General features: G+C 49.1%; 1 long non-coding RNA gene and 1 pseudogene across 1 annotated transcript in view; one reads left to right on the forward strand and one right to left on the reverse strand.

The window, feature by feature from the left end:
- Positions 1–1193: 1193 nt before the first annotated feature.
- LOC119434967 (amyloid protein-binding protein 2-like) lies at positions 1194–2885 on the reverse strand (annotated as a pseudogene).
- A 7203-nt stretch (positions 2886–10088) lies between these two features.
- Positions 10089–16829, forward strand: part of LOC119434969 (uncharacterized) — a 46461-nt gene continuing 39720 nt past the window's right edge. Inside the window, exon 1 of the long non-coding RNA XR_005188719.2 lies at positions 10089–10220. This is a non-coding gene — a long non-coding RNA (uncharacterized LOC119434969). The remainder of the gene's footprint in view (positions 10221–16829) is intronic.

The following is a 16829-nucleotide window of genomic DNA, read 5'->3' on the forward strand; positions in this document are numbered from 1 at the left end:
TATCGGACGAGGCCAGGCGCTTCATTCAGCCACGTGACCGCATCTTGCCTGAAAAGCTAACCAAAACAAGTGCGAGCAGACGATACTGCAAGTGCAAAAATAGTGATTGGGCGGGTCCGCATGATACCAATGTTCTTCCATTAATGAAGGCGCAGCTCTCATTGGTCTGCTTTGCTCACGGCTCGTTTGCTGCCGGGGCACGCGGCAATTTAATTCCGTTCGGGACCGATCCCTCCCACGGCACGAAAAAACCTGCTTCGCGGCCGCTTTTGAGGCGCACGTTTTTCCACCAGTGTCACCAGTCCTTAACTCGCTCGTGGGTCGTTGGAATGTAATTTAATCTAGTACACTTAAATGTAAAGCTACGAGTTTTAGAAATACCAGTTTGCAGTCATATCATCCAATCTCAGGTGAAAATGCGATCAAATCAACCGCATGAAAATACATTGCTCCTATGAGGCATTGGCCGGGAAAAAAACACGTATTACGCAGAATCGTATGAACGAGGTTGCACTGTACTAGTTGTATTAATAGTACTAGAAGGTGTAACACATGGAAAATGAAACAAAATGCAAGCAAGTGCAAAGTATTGAGAATTTCTCGTTAACTTTCAAGAAGTGCTTGCAAGTATTACATTGATGGTTCTGCTCTTGTGGAATTAACTACTTACAAATACTTTTGAGCCCACATTAACGCTAACCTCCTTGGCAGCCGCACATTAGTTATGTTGTTGATAGGGCTAACCGCATGCTTGAGTGCTTGCACCTCTTAAACTCCTGTTTTGTAAAGCTTTTGTTCGTTCCAAACTAGAATATGTATCAGCTCTGTAGGATTCATTCATTCAAAGTCTCACTAGCCACCATTGAAGCTGTTCAGAATTGAACATGTTTCATTTTCTGTTACTACTCTCATCTTCCTAGCGTATTGACACGTATACATGTTTATCTTTCACCAGTGGCCGCTTTCCACCGGCTACAAATGTTAAACGTTATCGCTCGGAGCAGGACGCACCTGTATCGGAAGTTTATAAGGCGTTCCACGCCAGGCAAAGAGGGATCCTTATGGCCCTGCAACTGAACTGCAGTGCTGATGGACAAACCATGGGCCAGGGCACTGACAGTAAGGAAAGCCAGGTGACCAACTCTGGGACTGGCAGTACACACACTTCAGGCATTGCAGAGGGCTCGATTACATCTATGAACCTTGGTGGGCAACTCTACCGCAGGCTGGTGATGTATGTGTAGGTATCCTCGGGGGGCACCTTGCAGACACAAAAGATGAATGGGGAAGCATTGTGGCCTTCACGCAGACTGTGCTGACGCAGCTGCCGCCACTCTTCTAGCACCCGTGTGTAGCGAAGCACTTGATTGGTCTTGTTCATCTCCATAGAAACCCTCAGCAGGCCCCGGTAGTCGTACTTCAGACCATATGCCTCTCCAAACAGTTTGTTCCAATGGCAATAGAACGGAGGTAGAGGTGCTCAGCTGCTCATAGAGCTTTATGTCATAGTTGTAGTGAAGCTAGGTGATTGACCGACAAGGCCACCTCGTAATCCTCAGGTCCAAGTAGTCTCTCTTTGATGTCAATCGCCTTCAGATGCATCTCTTCCGCCTCCTTGAAGCGTCGCATCGACTGGTAGAGACGACCAAGGTTTCCATAGTGCTTGGCTGTCTGAATGTTTATCTCCCCAAAGGCCTGGCATGAGAGGCGCAGTGCTGACACGTGTAGATCCAATGCTTCCTGCAGCAGCCGCATCTCTTGCTCCTTGTCGGTGTTGTCAATAGCTATCTCCTCCAGGATCAGCGCTTTCACTCTTTTTGAAGAAGCCAGGAGTAAATGGTCTTCAGGAAGCAGACGGGTCATGATCTGCATGGCCTTTTCAGCATGGTCTCTTGCATTCTGAAACCTTCCAGGTTGGTACTCGAGAACATAGAATGAGTAAGCAAGATCTTCATGTGCAAGGGCAACATAGAGGTTGTTGCCACCGTGGACACTTTGCCGTATATCCAAGACTTTCCTATAGACTCGTACAGTGACTCACAGAGTCTGGTTCAGCAGGTAGAAGCCATAGTCAAGAAGGGTGTCTGCTGTTTTTGGGTGTTCCCGACCAAAATGCTCCCAGGCCATGTGAAGTGCCTGCTTAATCAGGAGCTCCGCCTGCTTGAATTCCCTTTTTACAACACATGCTTTCGAAGCTTGTCGGAGGACATTAATAATTGACTTAGGGTGTGCATTGGAATTAAGGTGCATTAGAGCCTACATAGCCCATTCATATGCCTCTTTGTACTGGCTACGGCTGGAGTAGAGTGATGAGAACTCGGAGTAGAGGCCCGCCAGGTTGAGCGAGTGGCCCACATTGGTGAGCTTGACAATGTACTGCTTGGTCTCCTCCAAGGTATCCATGGCCTCTGTGAACTTGCAGTACGACTGCTGTACGTGCTGGAATGTTGCCTTAGGCAACATTCCAGCGCAGACACCCAGTGCTTGTAGTCATCTATCTTACGACACAATGAAAGACAGCTAAGCAGAACCTTCTCACTCTCACGGAACCAGCCAGCATCGCTGAGGAAATTGCCAATAGATATTCCTACAGATATTAGGTACTCAAAGGAGTAGTGGTGTGGTGAAGCATTTCGTGATGCAGATGCACCCGTCGGTGATAGGACTCGACTATGATTGCACGCTTCTGATCCGCGTTGTTCTTGGGTGGCAACTTGGGCCAATCGCTCCAGTCGTGAACTTCGTCCGGGTGTCACTGGGAAGGTCCACAGGGCGCACGACGTTGGGCTGAATCCATTGGCCCACCTGTGGCTCTCTCGCAACGGTGTTGGCTGCGATGCTGGAGTCCAAGAGCTTTGCACTGGGTGTGCAAAGCTCCTGTGCATCCGACGTATTGGCGCACTGGACTATGAGGTCGTGCCAGACGGTATTTCGCAATCACAGCGGCGCCGCGCACGACCTGAAGTCATCCACGTGGTGCGTCTTAAGCCTTTCTACGCCCGCTGATGAACTTAGGTCCTTTGTTGCTTTGTTATTTTTGTCCCTTTCTGTACGCGTGGTTTTGTTTTCGCTTTCGTGTTTGTAGCATAGGGACGATGCTTTTTAAGGGGAGGGTATTGACACGTATACATTTATCTTTCACCGGTGGCTGCTTTCCACCGGCTAACAAATGTTAAACGTTATCGCTCGGCGTCGGAAGTTTCTAGAACGTTATCGATGCTTCTTTCCGTTGCCTGTTTTCACCGACGCTTATGTTATCTGATTGTATGACCGACACGAATTGAGTAGAACTTTCTGGAAGACCCGCGGGCATCAAGGATTAATCTGGAACCTTCGATGACTCAGGTATAAAAGCCGACACGTTTCGCCGCTGATCAGATTTTCGCCGATCGGCCGACTGTGTTCGCCGCTGTCGTTGTGCTTTGGGTGTGGCTTGCTTTTGTGGGCACGGGTTCGCCCAGTAGGGAGTCAGTTTCGTCATGCACAGTTTTGCGACTGTTTTATTCAGCGTCACTACTACGTGGCAGTATCATCAATGAAAATGCCGTTACATCGCCCATCACTTCCGTCTCGTAGAAAAATAACATGTCTCACCTTATTTAATAAGATTTATTACCATAATTCTCATAGCTTAAGGAAGAGCTACTGTCCCGTTCATACCTCGTATTGACCGTCATCATAATGCTAACCAACACTTTCATTCTTCCATTTCTGAAGCATGTAATGACAGGAGCCACTTGCCCGCCTCCTTCGCTGTGGCTATTACCGATTCGAGTGACTTTAAAAATGCACTTCAAGATCATATTGTGACCTGATAATTGTATTTGTGTTTACAGTATTTGATGTCCCTACTTCCTTCTGTAATGCCCTGCAGGTATTTAAAGTAAGCAAATTATTGAATAAATAAATTATACTTAGTAAAGACGAGGACAAATAGATTACTCCATCTCCCGCTAAAGGGAACTATGTGTGGATGCGAAGCACCGGAGAGATGGTTAGCTTGAGCGGGAGATGGTTTCGCGGTAGCGGCCCGAGCGCTCATCGCAGCGCTGCACAGGAGAGAGAATGAGGCGCTCGCACTCCGTCATTTTCATACCACGGAACTAGCGTGGCGCCCCCAGCGGAGTATGCAGCTGTCGCACCACTGTCTAGCGCGCCGCTCCGGATTCCTAGAGGAGAGAAAGGGGTCGAGCTTAGGAGAGGAGAGAGAGGGGAGGGGACGCGCATGCGCTGTAGGGGTGTGGCATGTGGGCTCCGCTCCGTAGAGTATTCCTAGAAGAGAGAAAGGGGGAGCATAAGAGAGGAGAGAGAGGGGAGGGGACGCGCATGCGCTGTGGGGTGTGGGACGTGGGCGCCGCTCCGTACAGGATTCCTAGAGGAGAGAGGGGGGAGGGGATGCGCATGCGCTGTGGGGGTGTGGGATGCGGGACAACAGACTGAGCCACTGGCAAGAAATGCTTCACATTTGAAAAGGAAACACACGAGCATCTCCTTTTTTGTCCTCGTCTTTACTAAGCGCTCCATTACTGCCATTCAAGGTGAACCAACAAGCCCATCTCGCCATACTTTCTACTATGCAGCGAGCGCCTTCAGACTGAGCACAAACACTTCTTTTATTAAACAATCAACAGAGGTGTGCACTCTGGTCTCGGAATGTGCCTCGCACAGTTTATTGATAACGCATGCTGATGCTTGTCCCTCTACATGTGGTTTCCAAGTAGCAGAAGCGCTTTACACGATGAGATTTTGCTTCCTTTACACCATTAAGCAGGTTTCGTCAGTGTTGAAACTGCCCTTTGCTTTCCTCAGGTGTTGCATTTGAACAAGGCCGTGTGCTCAACACACCGGAGACGGTGCCGTTCCGCCTGACTAGAGATGTTGTGGATGGTATGGGCATCTGTGGTGTGGAAGGAACATTCCGTAGGTACGTCCTGCTTTCACATGTTCGTTCTCAATACCTGATTGGCCAAGTTGTGCTTGTTTAATGAAGCTTAAGAACCATGATGCGTGGCATTGCATTAAAAGCAGCCATTGTCAATATCGATGATACGAATCTCACGGGGTGGGCAGGCAGGCAGTGAACTTTATTTTAGGTCCTGAGGAGCGACTCCGAGAACCCCTTACGGGGGAGGAGCCACCGCGGGCCGCTCCCAGTTGGGACGGGCAGGTCTTGCCTGACCCTCACGGGGTCACGAAAAAAATTCGTATTAGCCGAAATCGTATCATCGAAACTCAATCAAAACTAGCTAAATTAAAGAGTCGAGAGGTGAACACACTCAGGCACACGTACGTAAAAAGTATTTGCAGTATAGACCACTTATAACGTAGCCGTTTATAGTGCAGAATGGCTACAACGCGGCCTTTTCCGACTGTTTACCCTCCCATAGAATCATGTATACGCATACCGCTTACAGTGCAGCCGCGTGAGACGAAATTGCGGCTTCCTTGGGAAAATCTCACCGACAAGGGCGGTAGCGAGCAAGGGTGCCCACCGACGGAGAGGAGATCAACGAGGGCAATGCGGAGGAGGAGCATGAGATGTGGAGCATGAGTCCAAGGGCGATAAAGTTGTCACCGCGCACCGTATGTGCAAGTGAAAGCGCGCGGGGGACGCGCGCCTTCAGGACAGTGAATGCACAGCAGAGAGCAAACGCGACTTCCGTTGCACGAAAGGCCATGGGCTATGGGAGGGAGGGAGGGAGGGGGGGGGGGGCGACGCTGTGCTGCGGCGCCAAATGCATATCTTGCAACCGAGCGCAAGGGTAACTGGGGACCCAAACTCCCCACGCGAAAGGAGGAAAGCGGGAAGGTAGCGCAGGAGGGAAGGAGTGGGGGCGGCTCCTACTCTGCCAACAAATGCATTCTTGTACTTTGTGCCTGTGCTGGCTGTCGGTGTTGTCGCGCGCACCGTATCTTGAAAGCGATCTCCACACGGCTCTGACCTTTGTATGCACTGTGCTTACGCCGCTCAGTTTCCGTTGAAGCGATAGACCGCACTAACCTTCGCTTGCTGCGGCGGCCGCACGTGGGGAACGCGGCCGCTGCAGCGAGCGAAGAGAGAAAAAAAAGCACAAAAGCAACAAAAGCACCACCGCTTCAACTCTTTGCGCCCAGTCGCGGCTTTCGCGCTGTCCGGCGCCGCGTCCGCGCCTCCGCACCAAAAGAGAAAGGGAAAATGCACGTGACTACGCGCTGTTCTTTTTCGCGGGCGTCGGTGGGGCGGCGTTTATTCGTATCAACCGACGCGGGTCAAAAATCGATTCGTAACAACCGTTCTCTAGCACATTGCAAAGTAATGGCACTCGGCCGGGACCTCAGAAAAATTCGTATCATCCGGAATTTCGTATTAGCCGTGATCTTATCGAGATTCCACTGTATACTGTTACAGGGAGAAGGGCCAGTACATTCATAGCAGTGTGCACTGTTGTTTTTGCACATCTTGTGAGCAACTTGTACTATCACCTTTTACTTTTTATACTCTGTTTTCGCGTCAACTCGTTGGTGGTTGTCTCGTGTTTACAAAATTCTGTTCACTCCTCTTGTAAACCTGTACATTTTTTTGTGATGTTGATTTCTTTTCTAGAGCTTCGGACTTGTTAAATTGTCATTTTTATATGCTATATGCGATCTTTGCCTCTTGGTTATTTTAGTTTTGAGAGCTTTTTTTTTTGTGTCGAAGGTATCCGTAAGTTAAAAGATGGGAACCAGGCTAAGGGCATGCGGCCTTGATGACATTCCTGCTGCTATTATAAGGAATTGTGCGGACGCGTTATGCTCTCATTTCACTCAGTTGTTCCAGAAGTCCCTCAATGAAATTGACATGCCTTATGATTGTAAGTTAGCGCAAATCGTGCCCATACATAAGAGTATGTGTATGTATGAATGGAGTGAAACTCCATTCAGAACTACAGACCCGTTTCCCTAACTATAGTATAACCTGCAAAGTTATGGAGCATGTAATATATAGTTGCGTTATGGTCCATTTAACCAAACATAATCTCCTAAGCCCCAGCCAACATGGTTTCAGATGTGGTTTACCTTGCAATACACAGTTGGTAGAGTTGGTAGAGTTTATTCACGATTTAGCCTCAGCAATTGATAAGGAACTAGTTGTGGACTGCACTTTCTTAAATTTCTGTAAAGCATTTGATGTAGTCGAACACAGTCTCCTGCTTTCCAAATTAAAGCTTATCACTTGGATGGTAAGATAATAGAGTGGGCATTGCCAAATATTTGTTATTGCGGAAACAGGCTGTTGTTCTGAAGGGTATATCTTCACAATATGCACCAGTTGAGTCGGAAGTTCCCCAAAGCGCAGTGTTGGGACCACTATGTTTTTTGTTGTATATTAATGATATTTCAATTGGTATACGGTCTTCATTCGAGGTGTTTGCCAATGAGTGTTGGCATATAGAGTGGTACATAGTGTTGTATATAGAGTGGTACATATCAAGAGTAGCGGTAAATTGACAGTCATGACTTGGTAATGCCTGCCGTATGTGCTCGATCCCACTAATTTCTTATTCTCGAGTGAATTTTTGTCTTGATCAGGATCACCTGTGAGTAATTGGCCTAAACAAACATACTCTTGCTCTAGATGGTGATCGTCAGTCGTCAAATAGTTTAATAATTGGCCATACTGTGCCAGAGGTGCAATAAGTGGAGATTCTCAGCATGCTTTATTGTTGGCACAGAAATGCCCCATGATGGCACCATGCCAATCTTCTATAGCTTCTATGGCTGTTTCCCTCCAGAAAATGGCAGGCTTTTTCTATCTTTATGGCAGGCACATGATGGATACAGTAAAACCCCGGTGATACGATCCCGGCTGGTCCGAATTTCGGTGTGATACAAATTCGTAACATTCCCCGGCCGAGATACATTGCTCACAATACGAAAAAAATCAGCTGTTCCGAACGCGTTGCAGCGCCGCTGCGGATCATACGAATGCGTGATCAACAGCGGCGGCAGGCGAGCCAGCGGAGCGACCGGCACAGACACGTGGCTCTGCAAAAACGCTGGTAAATGGAACGCGAAAGCATTTGCGACGGTTAATTCGAACATAAAATGCTCTCAGCAGCGTGCCAAATCATGCGGCGGCGCCTCCGACCGGCATTGCTCCGGCACTGCCATAGAGTAAAGCTTATTAGAAGAGACCCCTCAATGCCGTGCGCGAACAAAAAAAATTTAAAAAAGAAAAAAAAACGCGGCGGAAATTTTACCCTCTCTCAAATGGCAAGGTCTCAAATGGCATTGTGCCGGAACACGCGTGTACGTGCCGACGTCTCAGCCACGCGGAGAAAATGGCAGTGAATCCTTCTTTATGCTTCCTCTATTTTTTAGTTACGTGTTGACCTTGCACACTGTGGCTACGGCGCAGAGGGAAGCAGCGGCGCTGTCCCAGGCCGGCCAACGAAACTGCCCACGCCGGCAAACGCCCGTTTCCCGATAACGGCAGAAAACGAAACTTCGGGGAGCTGGCGCCAGGTTGGCTGGAGCGGCGGCGCCGGCACGGCAGCGGGCGCACACGGTGACAGTCGAAGGTGAGGGAGTTGACAAGGAGGGCGAGGGGAGCCACCGAAGCAGCAGAGTTGCCGAGGCCAAATCCACTTCCCTGCCGCCCTCCCCCTCACCTTACACGATCTCCACGTGCACCCGTCGCCGTGCCAGCGCCGCCCACACCCTGAAGTTTTGTGTTCTGCCGTTATCGGGAAGCCAGCGTTGGGGGCGTGGGCAGTTCATGGCCCTCGCTCCTTATGCTCTTGTGTGCCGCAATATTTCACGACTCGCACCGTTCGTGCATCGTGCTATGGTGCACGAATAATTCAAAAAATACGTCCTTTTCGAAAAAATTTTCGGGGCCCCTTCGCGTTCGAAATATGAGATTCGACTGTACGTGGAAGTCAATGAGGTTTAGGTCGGGACCGCGAAAACGCGACGTAGCAGCCGGGAAAACGCAGCAGCGAGGAAGGTATCATGGGGTTCCACTATTAGGAATCTCTTCTGGTAAAAAAATTACATTTTTTCTTGATTTTGCGTAATGTTTTGATGATACGAATTTGGTGATACGAATATTTCATGTGACCCGCGAGATTCGTATCACCAAGATTTTACTGTATTTTGGTGGATGTTTTCAGCCTTTGAATGAACAAAAGCACAGACGGTACACTGCATGATTCGATGTCACCGCTCTGCATGACCTTAATTGTTCCCAGAGTAAAAAAATTATGGGAAGAAGCAAGTGTGAATGAGGCACCTGGTTATGAAAGCTACAAACATAGCACCTTCTGATGACACATAGAAAGTTGATATATCTTCACACACATTATACAATACACCTTGTAGTAATCAGTGTAGATTTGAAGGTGTCTGCTGGTAATTTTCTTTTTTTTTTGTGGTCTTGTTTTACCCCCACAATGTGTCCCATGACTCTTTAGGGGTGGTATGGCAGCCAAAACTGGAAATGCATGTGGAAGGTAATGCTGTGCATCGTCTCGTGTATGTCCACGTCATGCCTGCAACAAGAAATTAGAAACCCCTTTACACCTGCTATGTGGCACAACATAACATTTCAACTTTGCAATCTGTAAGGCTGCTTTCTTGGGCCCAGGTCCATCACCAAAGCTGTACCAGCATAGCTGAACACCAAACGTCTATTGCCGACACATGTATCTGCACAACAGTACCTGCGCGTATATGTAGCTGACTGTTTCCCAACTGTGCTAGGGTGAGACGGACAGAGTGAGGCAGACACATGCACTTTAGCAAATGACGTTATTGAAAGTTGACGTCATCGTACAGCCATGGGATGCTGCTGCTGTACGAGCATCTATAAATGTGGACATGCAGAAATAAGGGCATGCCTCACTCTGTTCTTTTCTGTGAAGCACACCTCATGCACAATATGAATTAGCAAATCACCAAAGCGCAGACTCTTAATGTTTCCCAATGTCTTGCCAATTGTCGGCAGTTCCAGCTATTGCACAGTCATGTTCCCTGGACATGTGGAGCGTGGAATGTGGCTTGTGCCATCATGGCCAGATGCTGCGAGCGAACCAGGGTGATGCGTGCCTCCCGAGAGCTGCTGGTGACGGTGGTGGAGGTCCTGCTGCACGACCCGCTCTCCTCGTGGACCTTGAGCCCCGAACGTGTGGCAGCATTGCAGGCTGACGGCGCCCCCCCCCCTCAGCGCCCATCCCCAGAGTTGCCCTACATGCAAGGTGAGGAAAGGCATGTGCGATGCTATGACAATGCATAGAAGCCCCTTTAAAAGAAGACTGCAGACTTCTTTTACGTTTACGACTACAACAGCAGCGGCAGCATTCTTGTACAGCAAAGTCCCATCTTCTTGCTTTCTCTGCCTGCTCGCCTGAGTTTGGCTTGGCTGCTGGTCGGTGTCTGTGAGTGTATGTATACATGTGCGCCGAATGCAAATACCAGCTGGAGCTTCTCTCCCCGTGTTCTAACAATACGTGGAGGGAAGCACTGCACATTGCTACTGCATGGCAGTGCCCAGGCCTCGATGGTGGGCGAGACAACAGAAAGCCATTGTTGGCATCACTTTCCACCAACCGCCTGATTCTTGGCACATCCTTTATAGCGCCATGTGTGAGGCAGGTCGCCTATACCTTTTGTGTCACTGTTATCATGAACATGACGAAAAATTCATTTACAGTGGAACTTCGTTGATACGATCTTCGCGGAAACCAGAAAATAAAACGTATCATCCAAGTATCGTATCATCCAAAGCAAGCCCCAAAACATCACAAAACAGGCTTACTTGGTGACAAACTCACTAGCTAAGATCCTGTGTCATCGAGTAATATTGCTCCACATAACACACGTGTTATGTGGAGCAGCATCACGACACCACACGAATTGCAGCCAACACACTTTTATTGAGCAACTTTAGAACAGCTCGTCAGTTTTCGCTGAACTTTCTTTTTTCAAAGTCTGTAAGTAAGTTCTTTTGAAAGCTAACAAGTTCCATGACGTAGCTACAGAGGTAACAGTACCACGAGGCCAGTAATTTCAAATCAAGAACACTGTAGAGCAGCGTGACACAACGAGCGATATGACTGGTGGACGAGGGCAGGCGTTTCATTCAGCCACGTGACCGCATGAAGATCTCGCCTGAAAAGCCAATCAAAACAAGCGTGAGCGAAAGCTGACACAAGCTGACGCAAGCAGACAATACTACGAGCAACGTTAATAGAACCAACTCAGTTTCACAGCTCCACTGAAAACATGGGCTCCGTGGCAGTCGTGAGAACTAACGGCGCTGCGATCGAGTCGCGCTACCGGCAGCGCTTCCAGTTGCATGCCTTTGCTACAGCTGCGTCCCATGTGGTTGTTATGGTGCTGCGCATTTGTTGCATCCTGCAGAAATTCGTTCGGAGGTTTGAGTGCTTGAGCTGGTCTGCGGAGGTGTGAAGCCTGGCTTGTGTCGAGCATGTGATATGCTGACGTGTTTTGCGCCGGGTTGCACAAGTGGCTACAAGTTGTCAGCTAAGCACTACTTTTAATGCGTAAACATTCTTTGGCGAGTACCACAGGTCCATCAAGCAAAATGTGTAATTTGCGAACTTAAAATGTTTATTCATTATAATATAAATGTAGATGATTGGTATCTTTATAAGAGATAAGGAACAATAAAAACATTGATCAGAGGCAATACCCATAGGGATACATAGGGCTCCATAGAAAATGCATGGGGAAGCTTATAGTAGAGGTGAGCCGAATGAAATTTGGGGGTTTGGGGGTTGGCCAACTCCAAATTTGGATGGGGGCCAACTTGGGTGTGGGCCACCGCGCAATACGACTGTAACTTTCTCCAAGGAAGTGCATAGCTTATACAGGGTGTCCTAACTATCATGCACCAAGACTTAAAAATATGCAAGTACCACGAAGCTGGACAGAGCCAAGGTAATGTTGTTTGCCATCGCATGGAGATACCCAGATGGATGGATGGAAAAACTTTATTAAGCTAGTGAGTTTGGACCCTTCAAGGGCCCAGGGCCTCCGCACAGCCCTCACATTACGCGCGTGTGTCATGGCACTGGCACCCCGGTTCACGCAGCGAAGTTGGGTGTCCGGGTCCTGCGACGCAAGGAGGGCCTCCCATTCCTCCCATGTTCCGATGGCGGGCTGTTCCCGTGGGGGAGGATCGGCAGGGCAGCCGAAGAGGATGTGGTCTAAGGTGGCATGCGACTCTCCACAGAGTGTGCACTCTGGTGAAACGTGGCGGAAGTGGAATAGGAGCTGAGGGGTGGGAAGAGTTCGGGTCTAGAGTCGCCTCCAGAGGTTTTCTTGGGAGTGGGATAGTCGGGGGGTGGGGAAATGGGTAGCATCGAGGCAAGGCGTGCTTGTTTGGTAATATCGGAGAACGTGTGTGCCCGCTCCCTCGAGAAAGCCCGGCTGAGGTCGCCATTTGCCCGGCTAACAAGTCCTCGGGCTATGTTATCGGCGGCCTCATTTCCGAGATTGCCAGAGTGAGCTGGCACCCACACAAGCTCTATACGTCTATCAGAATTTTGGACGCACATTCTCGATATTTGCCACGCTGGGGGATGGACACGTCCGCGGGCAAAATTAAGAATGGCTGTTGTAGAGTCGCTAACTATGTAAGCCACATTGGTTTGAGCGATTGCTAAGGCAATAGCAGCTTCCTCTGCTTCTTCTGGGGTACAGGGGGAGTCTATGAACTGGGTGAGGGGGGGTTGCTGGATGATAAGCCACAGCTACAGAACGGTCTGGACCACAAGCGGCGTCCACCCAGCGCACATCCTCTAAAGTGCCATATGCGTTATGGAAAGCTTTGGCTCATGCGATGCGGTGGGATTGATGGTGCTCCGGGTGGACGTTCTTAGGGAGGGGTTTGATGATAAGCGCGACACGCATGGTGCAAGGGAGAGATATTAAATCTACATGTGCGGGTATGCGAATTCCGAGAGAGTCCAGTATATGCTGTCCTATTTCTGTGCCAGCCAGGCGAAAGTATTGTGCTTGTCGATGTGCCTCTATAAGTTCTTGTATAGTATTGTGCATTCCTAATTTTAAGAGCCTGTCCATGCTAGTGTTCTTTGGTAGGGTGAGCGCTGCTTTGGTAGCCATGCGGATTAAAGCGTTGATTTTATTTTTGTCCGCACTGGAGAGGTTCAGGTTAGGATATGCATAGAGAATGTGACTGAGCACAAAGGCATGCAGCACCTTGAGATTGTCTGCTTCGTCTAATCCGGCTCACGAGTTTGAAATCCTTCTAAGAAAATGGATGACGGAGTAAGTGGACTGTTTTAGTGATTTCAGGGTAAGATTGTTTTTTCCCGTGTCCTGTAAGTACAGGCCAAGAAGGCGGAGTGTGGGTGTTTGGGGTATGGGAGTTTCAGGCAGATAAATCATGATGGGGGCGACAGGGACATGCCGCGGCCGGATTATGAGGAGTGCTGCTTTGTGGGGGAGCATTCAAGGCCAGTGTTTGCCGCGTGGGTAGCTATAGCTGTGGCTGCTTATTGAAGTGTCGATTCTATGTCGCCATCCGAGCCGTATGTGGTCCAAACCGTGATATCATCCGCGTAAAGTGTGTGTCCCAAGTGTGGGATGCGGCTGAGAGCTTTGGCCAGGGCAATGAGGGTAATATTGAACAGAAATGGGGATAACACCACCCCTTGCAGGGTGCCAATGTTACCAAGGGTGAATGAGGGCGTCTGTATATCATCTATATTCAGGGAGGCAGTGCGGGGCCCTTTTAGGAAGGCCCAAATATACTAGGTCTTAGGTCCTAACTGCAGCTCTTGGATGCTCTGCAGGATGGCACTGTGCTTAACCTTGTCAAATGCTTTACTGAGGTCTATGACCAGGATTGCTCTGGTGTGGTGTAACATATCATTGAGGATGGCATGTGAAATCTGTAGCAGGGCGTCCTGTGCCGAGAGATGAGGGCGAAATCCTACCATGCTATGGGGATATAGTCCATGGGATTCCATCTGTTGCGCAAGACGGCTGAGGATGACATGCACAAAGAGTTTGCCCAGGCACGAAGTCAGAGAGATGGGATGGAGATTTCGGGCATTGATGAACTTATTGGGTTTGGGGATGAAAATTATTTTTCCACGCTTCCATTCAGCATGTAGCTCCCCCATTTCCCAGCACTCATTGAAGTACTCTGTGAGAAGGCAAACAGAATGGTCATCTAGGTTTCTGAGCATGACATTAGTGATTTGGTCATCTCTAGGAGTTGAGTTTCGGAGCTTAATGACGGCTGTTCTGACTTCAACCTCCATCATAGGAGCATCGAGGGAGGGTTGATCAGGGCCTGTGTAGTCGGGATATGATACTGCTTGGCCCACAGTGGTATAAGTTGATTGAAGTTCGCTTAAGAGTGCTTGCTGATTACATCAATTTTTATGGGTAAGCCTTTTCAGTGTAAGTCGGGTTTGCTTTTTAGTTTGAGTGGGGTCGATCATATGTCGAAGAAGATTCCAGGCCCTGGCGTTGGAAAGATTACCTCGTAGTCCGTCACATATTTGGTGCCAATTAGATTTACTAAGGGGGGCACTGGGCTCTTCTATTTGTTTTTCAAGTTGTGCCAGTTTGAGTTTTGATTCTGTTTCTGGGTTTTCCAACGCGTGAGAATACTGTTTTGTGCTTGCAGTAGGTGCGCTAACCTACTATCTGCAATCGGAGTTTCATGGGTGGCGTCGAACGTTTGCGTAACAGCTTGAACGTCCTGCTTGAGTTCTGTCATCCATGTGTGGAGGTTAAAAGGGGATGTTTTGCCCTCTCTGTGCTTACAAAGATTATCCCGGCTAGTCATGCGGGCAGGGTTGCTTTTTAGCTTTTTTGGCAAAGTCAAGCGTTAGGATATAATGATCACTGCCCAGAGCCTCATTGGAGTTCCGCCAGACTGGTGTGGGAAGATTGCGGCCAAAGTTCAGATCTGGGCTAGTGGGGGTGACACACTGTTGCCGATTCTCGTAGGTCTGCTGAAATCATTATATAGAAAGGCCCTGCATCTGAAGGGTGTTCTGCTCCTCTCTTGTTGGTGTGCATGTGCGCAGTTGAAGTCCCTTAAGATAATGAGAGGGTCCTTCTTTGCAACGGTGGTGGTGGCTTTAATGAGAGTGATTAATTCTGAGACCGGTTGCCTCAGAAGGAGGTAACAGTTAAGGATGAAGAGGGGATGGGATTTGTGAGTGGACGGGATTAATTCTAGAAATGTGTGGGCTACCGGAGAATTCAGTACATGGCAAGTGTAGGTACAAAGTTTTGAACATAAGTGGTGACACTGGGGTTTGTAGTGATGTCAGAGGGTACCAGAGCATATCCTGGCAACGATACATTTGTGCCAGCATCCTGGAGTGCTACTGTATCAGAGGGTGTGGAGGAAGCAGAGAGTAGCTGCTGCAGGGGGTCTCGTTTGCGGCGAAACCCCTTGCAGTTCCATTGTAGAATGGGTAATGGGAGATTATTTCCCGTCAGCAAGGCCATGCTGGAGGGTGGGGAGGGCAAAGCATGGGAGGTGCTATGGGGTTGCCGGCTGGAGTATGTGAAAACATCCTAGCAATTATTTGTGGCATTTTTGAAGAATTATGGTGGTTATCCTGACTAATAATCATTTGTGTAAGCTTAGTGATGGTGGCTGCAATATAATTTTGAGTTTGAGCCAGAATATTGGCTTCTAACTGTTGGGCAAAGTCTTTTAATTAGGAATCTGTCTGGAGTGTCGTCTTGCCGGCGTTTCTTTTGGGGATGGGGTGTGGCGAGTTGGGGTGTTGGTAATGGAGGGGCTGGGAGGGATAGAGTTAACGGCTGCCCTGAGATGCCTTACCTCTTCCCACAGGTGTATTCCTCCCGCAGTGAGGTTGGGGGTGTACTAATGGCTTTATTTAGTCCATGCTCGTTGACGATCTTGATGAGGCACTAGGGGTGGGGTTTCGTCTGGGGTTTCGTCACTGTCTGTTTTCGAGGCTGGGGTGTCCTAGCTTTGCATGAGCCTGTACCGGTAAGGTGGTTCCCACAAAGAATGCATTGTGGCTTGCAAGGGTCCTCTTGCGTATCGTGCTTCTCGCCACACCATAGGCAGAGTCCAGTTTTTGGAAGAGGGCATACATCGTACCTGTGACCAGGTTTCCGACAGTTTGTAGAGGCATCAGGGCTGCCCTTGTTCTCGGTGCAGCGGTGTACCACACACATAATTTAATGGTCTGTTGTACAGGACCAGATGCAAAGGTTATTAGAATGGATGCAGTTTTCCCCATGCGTCGGGCCGCTATGATGTTGGCCTCCGAGTTGCAATGCTGCAAGTCATTTAAGATTTGTTCTGGTGTTTCATTCCAGTATGCTCGGGAAATCACACCTTTGACTGCCGCTGGAGGGGCCGCGATGTACGTGGCTACCGGGTATTTGTTCCCATCTATAGTGATTTCCTGTATTTTCACCAAAGCGAGAGCTGTTGCCTCCACTACCATTGCCACCGTGAATGTAATGTTTGTGGGATGAACTCTGATGTACACTTCACCCAGCACTGAGCAGCTGGGTGTAGTACGCAATGCCTGCAGGAGACTTGGAGCTGGAAGCTTCTCCAGGGAGAGCCCCCCTCGCGGGCGAAAAACAACTCTTATCATTCCCGCTGGCAATGCGGCGAGTTGTTTACTTCTTTGTACGACCGCGGCGTCGTGCGTAGCAGCTGTGGCGTCTCTTTGAACGCGGCTGGAAGGGTGACAGACGCAGCGTCGGTCGGTGCACTGGCGTTGCTGGCGTTTGGCTTAGCTTGAACCGAGGCCGTTGAGATCGGTTTTGGGGGTGAATTCGAACCCGGGGCCCAATTTCGA

This window comes from Dermacentor silvarum, unplaced genomic scaffold (genome assembly GCF_013339745.2).
Source record: "Dermacentor silvarum isolate Dsil-2018 unplaced genomic scaffold, BIME_Dsil_1.4 Seq351, whole genome shotgun sequence".
Classification (NCBI taxonomy): domain Eukaryota; kingdom Metazoa; phylum Arthropoda; class Arachnida; order Ixodida; family Ixodidae; genus Dermacentor; species Dermacentor silvarum.